General features: G+C 37.8%; 1 long non-coding RNA gene across 1 annotated transcript; it reads right to left on the minus strand.

Moving 5' to 3' along the window:
* Positions 1-8,931: 8,931 nt before the first annotated feature.
* LOC309498842 lies at positions 8,932-11,034 on the minus strand. Its single transcript, XR_014206059.1, has 3 exons — positions 9,429-11,034; positions 9,239-9,336; positions 8,932-9,164 (listed from the first exon to the last, which is right to left on the minus strand). It is a non-coding gene; the product is annotated as an uncharacterized lncRNA (long non-coding RNA).
* Positions 11,035-11,563: the final 529 nt, after the last annotated feature.

The raw sequence follows: 11,563 nt of genomic DNA on the forward strand, positions 1-11,563 counted from the left end.
CAGCTCGTAGAAACGGGCCTGGCAGCTCGCGCCAGTTCTAGACGCGGTGAAAGTTTCCTGATTGTGACGGAAGGCCGAATTTACATGACACATTATAAATGAGCATAGTCTGCGATAGATACAGTGCCAAAAAGAAGAGAAGAGGATAAAAGGGGATAAAGACAGAGGTAAAGTGATGTAGTGAATGAACAATTTATGGCATAGGAGTAAGATACTATAATTTCATGGCAGTTATTTTTACCTTAAACTTAATGTTAGCAGTTGTTCTGAGTTCTCCAGAGTCCCCAGACTGTGTGGTTTTGTAACAATCATGTCAGTTTTAAGACGCATTTTTTATTATCACTTTTTTATTAATGTTTTACTCTACAGTTGTGCAGTTGTGGGGATACAGTACAGGCCAAAAGTTTGGAAACATTACTATTTTTAATGTTTTTGAAAAAAGTTTCTTCTGCTCATCAAGCCTGCATTTATTTGATCAAAAATACAGAAAAAATTATAAATATTGTGATATATTATTACAATTTAAAAGAATTGGTTTTCAATTTATTATACTTTAAATTATCATTTATTTCTGTGATGCAAAGCTGAATTTTCAGCATCATTACTCCAGTCTTCAGTGTCACATGTGACATCCAGTCTATCGCATGATCCTTTAGAAATCATTTTAATATTCTGATTTATTATGAGTGTTGGAAACAGTTCTGCTGCCTAATATATTTGATGAATAAAATGTTAAAAAGAACTGCATTTATTTAAAATAAAATAAAAATATTTTCTAATTATATAAATCATCTTTACGATCACTTTTTATCAATTTAACACATCTTTGCTGAATAAAAGTATTGATTTTGTAGTGTATATTGTTGTTACAAAAGATTTCTATTTTTAAAACATGTAAAAAAAATTTTTTTTACTATTTATTTATCAAAGTATCCTAAAAAAGTATCACAGGTTATGAAAAAATATTAAGCAGCAGAACTGTTTCCAACTTTGATAATGAATCATCATATTAGAAAGATTTCTAAAGGATCATGTGATAGACCGGATGTCACATGTGACACTGAAGACTGGAGTAATGATGCTGAAAATTCAGCTTTGCATCACAGAAATAAATGATAATTTAAAGTATAATAAATTGAAAACCAATTATTTTAAATTGTAATAATATATCACAATATTGAATTTTTTTCTGTATTTTTTATCAAATAAATGCAGGCTTGATGAGCAGAAGAAATTTCTTTCAAAAACATTAAAAATAGTAATGTCTCCAAACTTTTGGAAAGTTCACATTAAATCTTTATTGTAAATCGTGCTATAAAAGATAATGGGGACTTGACTTGAATGCTATGTAATGCTCTTGGTATTTGTTTAGGCTGTAATGTGTGTGTGTGTGTGTGTGTGTGTGTGTGTGTATATAGGCCTATATATATATATATATATATATATATATATATATATATATATATATATATATATATATATATATATATATATATATATATATGCTAAATCATGAACACAATGACGGGGTGAAATGGGCTGTGATGCATGGGGCGCCAGGTAAAATCTTGCCTAGGGCAGCAAATTGGTCAGGGCCGGCCCTGGACATTAAAGAATCCTTGAAAATAACATTTCAGTAATCACACTGGTAACTTCTATAACATAGTAAAATCTCCAGAGAAGTCATTCAACTCATTTGATATTTAGAAGGAAAAATATAGATTAATACCCACCAACAGATATTTCTTTCAGTCTTTTCTCCTTACATAATTCCATTCCTCCCTCTTCACTCTCTGCATGAATTGTGTGTTTTTTGTAAATTATTTTCCCCAGCCATAACTGAATCGAAATTCCAGTGGCTCTTTTCCCTCTTGCTGTTAACAATAATGAGCCAGAGTCCTGTCATTGTATAATAATAACTGTATTATAATAGTCCACTCCAATCCTCAAATGCCTTCCAGAACTAAATATATTTATTATATATAGATGCTGAAGAACCAATACTATGTTTATTTGTGTGTAATTTAAGTTGATTTAAGTTATAATCTAAATTTTGATTTGCAAACAGTATGGTTCAGGTTCTACTTTAGATGTGGATTTGGGGATGCTGATTATACTTTAGCACAAAAAAAAATGATTGAGGATGCTCTAAAAATATGGTCATGACATCACTTTTTTATATCTGAATTACACTCATTCCATAATTGATGAACTTTACACAGTTATTGAACCAAACTGAACCAACTCTAAACTGATTTCAACTGAATAGTCAAGTCAAGTCAAGTTTATTTGTATAGCGCTTTTCACAATACAGATTGTATCAAAGCAGCTTCACAGTATTAAATTAAAATAATACAACAAAGTTTGTTTCAAGAGGAATTTATTGATTGATAAAATTAGATTAAATATCCCCAAAATATCCCCAACTGAGCAAGCCAAAGGCAACATGGAAAGGCAACAAAGGAATAATGATTGTTTACTGTTGTCTTTTTAGAGCTGCTTCTGCAATGCATGCTAAGAGCTTGCATTTGTTCGACATTATATATTCTATTCTATACTAGGATAACATTTATTGGTCTAATGAATGATTTATTTTCAAATTCACATAAAACGTCACTTTTTCGTCACTTTCAACCATGCTTCAATATCCGACGCACAAAGCACCCTTTAGCGTCCATATGAGACGCATAACCCTACCACATACCTAAACCTACCCATAACCGAAGCGTCACATATGGACGCTAAAGGGTGCTTTGTGCGTCGGATATTGACGAACTTTCGAAAGCGTCAGTTGCATGACGCCTAAACCTACCCATAACCGAAGCGTCACATATGGACGCTAAGGGTGCTTTGTGCGTCGGATATTGAAGCATGGTTGAAAGTGACGAAAAAGTGACGATTTGGGGTGAGAATGTGTTGCAATATCTGTGACTAAAAAAGGCAGATATGCTAGATGTAATGTAATTGTTTTTTTAAAGTGTTATTCAATTTTACATTTTAATGTGTCAAATTTGTAAAGCCTGTGTCCAGTATATGATTCTTTATGCTCTATGAGTGTGTTTATATGCATCACAGATCTGTGAAATACATTTGTGGGATGGTATTGTCACGTGCCAGTGTTTGTTTGTATTAGTCACATGTCTTCCTTTGTTCTGTTTTCCCGCCACTCATTTGTTTCCAATGATAACCGTCATTATCAGTTCAGTTGTTATCACCTGTTTAGTCTTCATCGTCATCTGTCTCACCTGTGTTCTGTTAATCCGTGTTCATCAGTGTTTGTATTTAGTTCCGTTCTGTTCAGTCAGTCCTGGTCGGATCTCCGTCCTACTAAGTGTGTGTGAACCTTCTGCCGGTCTGTACCTGTTTGTATTATATTGTTAGTAAAAGTTTGCATTAGAACTTTTGATTCTCCCTCGTCTTCTTGCCTGCACCACTCCGTGACAGGTATACTGTAAATGATTAATATGTTCTTTGTTTTTAATATAACTTTTAAATGTGTATTTAGCTATAAGTGACAAATCACAATGTCTTCCCCTCTGTCAGGATTTATCTGTTTGTTTTGGTTTTGGATTTGTCTTTTGTTTGAGTTTATAAGGTTTTTTTGTCTTTATTTGGATGGGTCTTTTGGTCTGTGACCTAGTTTTCAGTTTGTTTCCTTATTTACTCATTGTTTGATTATCTGTTGCACCTGATGTTCATTTCATTAATTAGTTTGCTCTTGTATTTAAGCCCTATGTTTCTTTCAGTTCATTGTTGGTCCTCATCAAGATTAGGTTGTTTTTTCTGTTTATGGTCCTTCAAGTTTGTGTTCTGAGTGTTTTGTTTCTTTGAGTTTCTAATAAAAGTAGCTGTTGCATCTAGATCCTTCCAACTTTTCTTTATAGCTGAAACCAGCACATGACGAAAGGACAGACCTATATGGATCTAGCAGCAGATTGTATCCTCCTCCTTTCGCAGGGAAACCAGTCCCTAGAAAGGTGTGCACAGGCATTTTTGGACCTTTACCACTCCACTATGACAACTGTGTGTGCTATTCTGCACCAGCCTTAACACGGAAACGAGAGTGCGCTTGGAGTCGAGCCTCTAGGGACTTTTAACCCTTTGATGCGTATGATCACACCGGTGTGATTGGAACGTTCAATGCATCACGTGATCAACTGCTAAATTCAAACATATTCCCTTACACATATCGTTAGCCTCATAGCATAATTGTCGAAGTCATTTTTTTGGCCAAATTGTGATAGGCAATTATGCTATGAGGCTAACGATATTTGATAATCGGAAAATCAGATAGTTGATGAAATGGCTTGAAAGTTAAAGAAAGCTAGAAAGTTTGTGGATATAAAAAAAAAAAAAAGGAAAAATAAATAAAAGCGATATGTGTCATACAGCACTATTATGGCTGCGGTGTGTCACATGATAACCCTGACACGTCACCATGGAAATAAAAAGGTGATTCGTTCTAAAATATTGATTGCCTTAAACTCACGCTGAGGGATCAGCTAGAATATTTTAAACTAGGGCTGTGAAAAGATTAATCGCATCCAAAATAAAAGTTTGTGTTTACATGATATATGTGTGTATACTGTGTATAATTAAATTTGTATATATAAATACACACATGCATGTATGTATTTAAGAAAAATTTGTCATTTATTTCACAGCCCTATTTTAAACTAATGTGTGAAAGGGTTAAGGAGTACATGGAGTAGGTGGTACTCCACAACAATTCCCAATCTGCGAGAGTGAGGAGGAGAACAGCGTGCCAGCCGCAGCCACCGCCCCAGTGACAGACGAGGCTGAGCCAACCGCAGACGTGGAGCCAGAGTCTGCCACGATACCAGCACCAGTGAGGATAGAGACTGAGCCAAGGATCGTCCTGGAACCCGAGCCCGAAGAAACGTCTGATCAGGTGTGTGAGCCTGCCACAGCGTCAGTCCCTGAGGGAATTTTGGTGGAGTTTGAGGGGATGAAGTGGAACCCTATACTGTGGCAGAGGAAGATTTTCTGATTGATTTTGAGAGGGAATGTGTCCTGCCTGTCTTGCCACCCTGCACTGAACCTGTTACAGCACCCACCACAGTTACTGAAGTCTGTGTTTCCTCCCTGCCTCCCACTCCCACCTCCACTGTCTGTCAAGTCAGCCTACTGAGAAATGTTTGCCTGTTCCAAGTCGTCCAAGAATGTCTTTCCTGAGAGATTTGCCTGTTCAGGAAATTCCTGTCTGCACTGCCCAGTCTTTCAGCCCTGCCTGCACTGTCTCCTCTCAGCCCTTCAGCTCCTCCCATGCTGGCTCCGTTCCCCACCTGGATATGCCCTGGGCATTGTGTTTGCCAGTCTAACCCTGGAGTGTCTATCCAATAGCTCCGCCCAGAACCTCAGTGCCTGTCCCTCCACTTCGGCCTGTTGACCAGTCTGCTTCACCGTGGCTCCTCGGCTCCACCTGGGACCATCGTCCCTATGACTTCACCGGGATTCCTCGCCCCTCCGGCTCTGCCTTGGTCAATCGTCATTCTACCTGCACCATTGACTTCCGGACCTTCAGCTGCGCTTCATCCCTACACCCCTTTGGCGCCGATGGGCTCCTCCTTCCCTCAAGCTCCGCCTTGGTCCTTAGTTGCTCAGCTTTTGTCTCAGTCCTCCGGCACCCTGGCTCCAACCCTGGCTTGTTGCTGCGGCTCCACCCTGCCCTCCAGGAACAGCGCCGCCACCTGGTCCCTGCAGTCCCGCGGTTCTACCTGGATCTCCACACCAGCCAGTTTCGTCTCGTCCTGGCGTTCCTCTGGTCTCGACTGCCAAGGCATCCCATGGCTCCTCCCTCCCAAGACTTCGCCATGGGCTTTCGTCCTAGCCCTTCTGCTGGGGGTTCCACCCTGGTTTTATCTCCACCCTGGACCTGCCTGACCTTTGTCCCTGCTCTGTGTCCCCCACCTAAGCCCCCTTCCGCCCTCCTCTGTTGGACGCTTGTTTTTTGTTGTTGTTGTTGTGGCGTACGGCCGCTGCTTTTTTGTTAATTAGATTGCTCTTTTACTAACCACTGTTTTCATTGTCTGTCCTTGTCAAGATTAGGTTGGTTGTTCTATTCACTGTCCTTTACGTTCTAGTGTTCTGAGAGTTGTTTCTTTGAGATTGTTTCTAATAATTGTAGCTGCAGCATCTAGATCTTGCCGACTTTTATTTATTGCTGCAACCAGCACGTGACACCCTCACATTTTTTGGTAATCACTAGGTTGCCTAGCAACACAGTTTGCTTGAGAGGTTGTAAAACTGTGTAGCTTATTATATGCATTTTGGTGAATCAGACCATCATCTAATAGCCAGTGAATCATTACTTAATGGTTAGGGAGGTTCAAATTGAAAGTCTTGAATGCTACAACCATACAAGTTTATCAAAGCTTTTGAAAATGATTACTCTCTAGTTAGGTTTAGGTTTTTATATCAATATTTTTTTCTCCATTAAACCCATATTCTTCATTCCAAGTTTTCTTACAGTATTTATTTAGTTAAAATAATTAGTCAATGGATAAGTCTTGGATAAGTCTTTATCCATTGAGGTCCAGTCATAAATAATATCAACATTTTAATTGTGTTATTGTTGGGTAAAACACAACTTAGCCATTCTAGTTCTGGAATTTGTTTGCTGTGTCTAACCGTGTGTGCTGTGTCTGGCAACGTATCATGCCAGAATGAGGAAAAGTCCTGAGAAAATGTCAACTATGCCCTATATTACGACTAGCCCGAATCTCCTCCATTTGAATTACTGTTAACATTAAAAGTTTCTACACGCATGCATTCACATTTATACATAATTCATGGTCTCCATTATAATAAAGACAGCAGCACAAGAAACATTCTGTGCAAGGTAAGTATAAACATAGAGAGAGAAAGAACAGCAACACAGCTGAAGTGATACATCATTCATTAGACTACAGTAATGTTACAAAGAGCTTTCATTGGACACACAATGCTTATGAAATCTTTATATATAGAAACTATGGTACAGTCACTCAAGAAAATTGTTTTTCTGCATATTTAGGTTTCATATGTTTAGAGTATGAAAAACTGAACAGAAAAAAAAAACTTGCTAACTCAAGACTGACAAACATCCAGAGACAGCGAACATGAGTGCCAGTGCCAGGAGCAGTGACACATTAATGACCCAGAAATAACTGAAGTTCAAACACCTCCCTCAAGGGTTAAACAAGAGCTGGTGTGAAACAATGCCTCATTACAATTTTTCTGAATTGCTAAAACACATTTATTGAAAGCATCACTCACTTTCTCAAAACCTTAAACACAAAACCAAATTTTCAAACCACATTCAGAGAACCCTGTGACTCTTCAAAATCAGGCAATTGCCTCAAAACCATCATTGCTCAAAAATAAACAATGCTTTCAGATCATACACACAGCGAGTCAATTTTATAAAAACTACAGATAATTTGTTAGACACTACATCAAAAAATGGAGAACACAGAATCCAAAGCATGCAGTAACAGAAAAAAAAGTATATTGTAACAAAGTAAACAAATTTAGCAATTACATAAAGTATAGTAATGACACCTTACAGTAGTAAGGTGAATAAATTGTATACTGTATGCACTGCAAATATAGTATTGTACAAAATATTGTATAGTAGGCCTATCGAATGTCTGTATATTCAGCACTTGCATACTGTGAAAATACAGAGACTCAACTGCAAAAGCCAAAAAGGTTACAGTAAAAAACTCTAAATGAAAAGCATGTTACAGTACACTCAGAAGAGTTGTTCAACTGCAAAATCAGGTCAATGAGAGAGATTGATTCTGCTTCTGCATCATGTCTTCATGTTGGGCCCGGCCTGAGGACTTTGTCCACATCACAGACAATGTCATCTCTGCAGGCAAAGGGAAAAACCCTAAAGCCAGATCCAGCCTTGACAACATTCTTCACACCTTGCTCTTTCTCTTTCTCATTCTCCTCCTATTCCTCCTTGTTCACCATCTCTTTTACACACTCTTCATTCTCTCCATCTTCTATTGTTTCCAACCATTATTGGTATAAACATTCAGTGCAACATTATGCAGTCAATTTTGGGACTCTGAACTAACTTGTATTTTGTCAGTTGGTTTGGTCACATCATTAGAAATAAGTGTGAACAATTTAGAGTCGTATGTGTGTAAATGATGCCAACTGTGTTGTAGTTGTGTTTAACTTTTGCCTGCCGGTAATTAGCATTTTGAAACATAAGTGTATCAGTGCGATATGTGTTTTAGTGTGTGAAAATGAGTTTAGAATTTTGAAAAAAGATTTGCAAACAGTGTTTTAACTACCTGAACTTGTTTAATGTTTTACAGAGAGAGTAATTTATTCGACAAATTGGTTTAGGCTATTGAGAATTTGGTTCAGAGAATGGGGTTCAGTGTTTTAGCAATTCAGAAAAACTGTAAATAAAAATGGTCCTTACTTCTCTAACAGCAAGGTCATGTCTACCCTCCCTCCTAAAAAAATCCAGGCATAAGGTGGTCCCCAGCACAAGGTATGTTAAGCGGGAGAGCTAGTGGACCAGCAAACCAGAGCTGCGTTTCCCAAAAGCATTGTGAACCTTTGATCAGTTGATCATAGAAACCATTTGTGGCAATTGTTCTACGATCAACTTGGGCTTACGATGCTTTTGGGAAACGCAGCCCAGCTCAAGTATATTTTAAGTATACTTTACATATTAAGTATTCTAATATCAATGTACAAGAAGTATACTTGTAAGTGTACTGTTTCAATACTACTTTTAATAATCAACCATGTATATACATGTCTATAAGGCTATACAAGAAAATATCTCAACAAAATGCATGGAAACACATATGTTCCATGTAATAAATCAATGTAAAAAATTTTTTGACATTAACATTTTGACTACCCTAATTAAAATGTGCATAATCACTTAACTTGTTAAAGGATTAGTTCACCCCAAAATGAAAATGTCCTAATAATTTACTCACCCCAATGCCATCCAAGATATCCATGTCTTTCTTTCCTCAGTGGGAGAGAAATTATGTTTTTTGAGGAAAACATTTCTGGATTTTTCTTCAAACAATGGACTTCTTTGGTTACCATCGTTTTTAAGTCCAAATCAATGCAGTTTCAGAAGTCTTTGAAGTGTTTAAACGGGCTGTACGCGATCACAGCTGAAAAAGAGGTTGTTATCTAGTGAAACGATAGGTCATTTAAAAAAAATATATATAATTTATAGACTTTTTACCTTCAATACTTCGGATTGAGCTGATCAACAAATGGACAGGGAACTACGTCATCACGTTGAAAGGTCACGCCGGCGCCGGCATGATTTTCAGAGAATATCTGCTCAAAAACACAAGAACACAGTCAAACAATACAATTTCACACAGAAAAGTTCTTAGTAACAAAGTTTGCATGTGGTGCAGGTAACTTACTGTAATTCAATGTTGCCTCTGAGATGTTCAGATTATTTTAGAAATGTAGGCCTACTAGTTGTTCTGGGGAAACAAAAGAACAAAGCTGATTATATCCATTCACAACATAATATTTATTGGCCAGTAAAGGGCTTTAAAGGGGACATATCATACTAAATCCACTTTTTTAGCCCTTAAATGCATTTTGTTGTATATTTGGAGTGTTTAGAAGTACAGAAAAGTTGAAATTATCCGATTTTTCTGTTCTCTATGACGTTTTTTTAACTATTACGTCACAGTATTTGCAGCGAACTGCCAAATAAGGACATTGACTTCCGGCCCACCACTTCGAGCAATCCGCCATTTTTATTTCTCGCTGCAATTTCGTAGTCCAAGCTAAAGGATGCAGAAGTTACGAGAGGGTAAGTTAAAATGTTCGGTTGTTGGATGTAGTAACCCACACGCTTCATTACACCGTCTAATGTAGATGAACTGCCGCGCTTGTGATAGGGCGCATGTTTAGCTGAAAGAACGAGCAGAGAGAGAGACACGGTCGCGCGCGCGCACTCTCTCTCTTCGGAGCCAGGCGAAAGTGTAAACAAGACTTCACCGTCTCCAAACTAGACGCTGTCTTGCTCCCTCTCCCTCGCACATATTAATCAAAATAAATCGACACGGTGGTAAAAGGTCGGAAGATCAAAGTTTCATGTGTAAATACAGTAACACACCATTGCGATACATCCATATGAAGACGTTGTTCTGCAGGTTCGTCGTCTTCATTTTCATCTTGCTCCGGCTCCGACTCTGGCTCGAACATGTAAGGCTGGCTGGACAAGTCTTCCGTTGTTGACATTTTGTTAATACCGTGTGAATAAAACGTTTCTGTGCCGCTAGATAATCGTATCTCTGCTATCAAACTACAAAAATGGCCGAACGGGGTGGAGTTGAACCGAGTGTCACCGCTACAACCAGGAGAGGGGGCGGGGTATGAAGTGTCTCAATTGTATTTAAAGAGACCGCACCAAAACGAGTTGCTCTCAGACGCACATCAGAAAAGGGGTAGAAAAGGGGCCTGTGGAGCTATAATAATGAGGAATTCAGACCCAAGCATTGCAGTTCCGCTTTATATAGACTACAAATGTATGATTTATATGTAAAAAGGAACGATTTAAAAGCATGATATGTCTCCTTTAAAAGGGTATTTGAGAGAATGAGGGCACCTGTAGTAAATAAACAAAAACAGACCAAACTAACATTATATTAACCACTTGTGTAATTCATAACAAACGCCAATGATGACAGCATGAATAAGCTAAATTAGTTATATCAGCAATTTAAAGAAACAGTTGTGCACAATACTGCACAATACGTTGAATTGAATGACAACAAAAAAATAAGTTTTCAACAATGATTTCAATTTGTGGCATAAATAATACATTTAGTTTATATGTGTATGTGTTTTAATGGATCCTGTGTTTATATTTAAGTTTGATTCAGTATACATAGGCTTACATTTATTTAGTATATTTTATTGATTAATTTAAACCTTAAACGACAACAACAATAAATAATAATAATACAAATAATAATAATAATAATAGTAGCAGGAGGAGAAAAGTTTTTTTCTGTCACGAAACTGCTGCTATTCCTCTGTTGTCATTGCTTCAGTGATCCTCACGCTGCTCACGCGCAACAAAGCTCAGCTGATCATCGGCCCTGTCCCAAATGGCGCACTTCATGCGGACTTTCGGTCTCGTGGACTTGAATTGCGCGTGCTCGCTGAGTCTACGAGTCCGTAGAGCGTCCCATTCAGCATTTTACCGCTCTGAAGTGTGCTCAGCAGCGCCCCCTTTGTACCCTTGAAGCGGTCTTCCACGAAGCCCGCATAGAAGCAGGCTCCACGCACTTTAACTACCCAGGAATCCTTGCGAAAGGCCAATCAGACAACAGATGGGAGGAGATTTCACTCACGGATAATTGTTGACATGGCTGAGAAGAAAATATTATGTTTTTTATGACCTAAATGTACATTTTATCAGTTGTTACCTACAGTTTATACAAACATATGGTCATCAAGCAGTGGTTGATGTCTCAAACATAATAATAGCGCGTTTAATAATACGATCGCATTATGATTTATAATAAATAGAACGAAT

The sequence above is a fragment of the Leuciscus leuciscus genome (genome assembly GCF_965113295.1).
Source record: "Leuciscus leuciscus genome assembly, chromosome: 5".
Taxonomy (NCBI): Eukaryota; Metazoa; Chordata; class Actinopteri; order Cypriniformes; family Leuciscidae; genus Leuciscus; species Leuciscus leuciscus.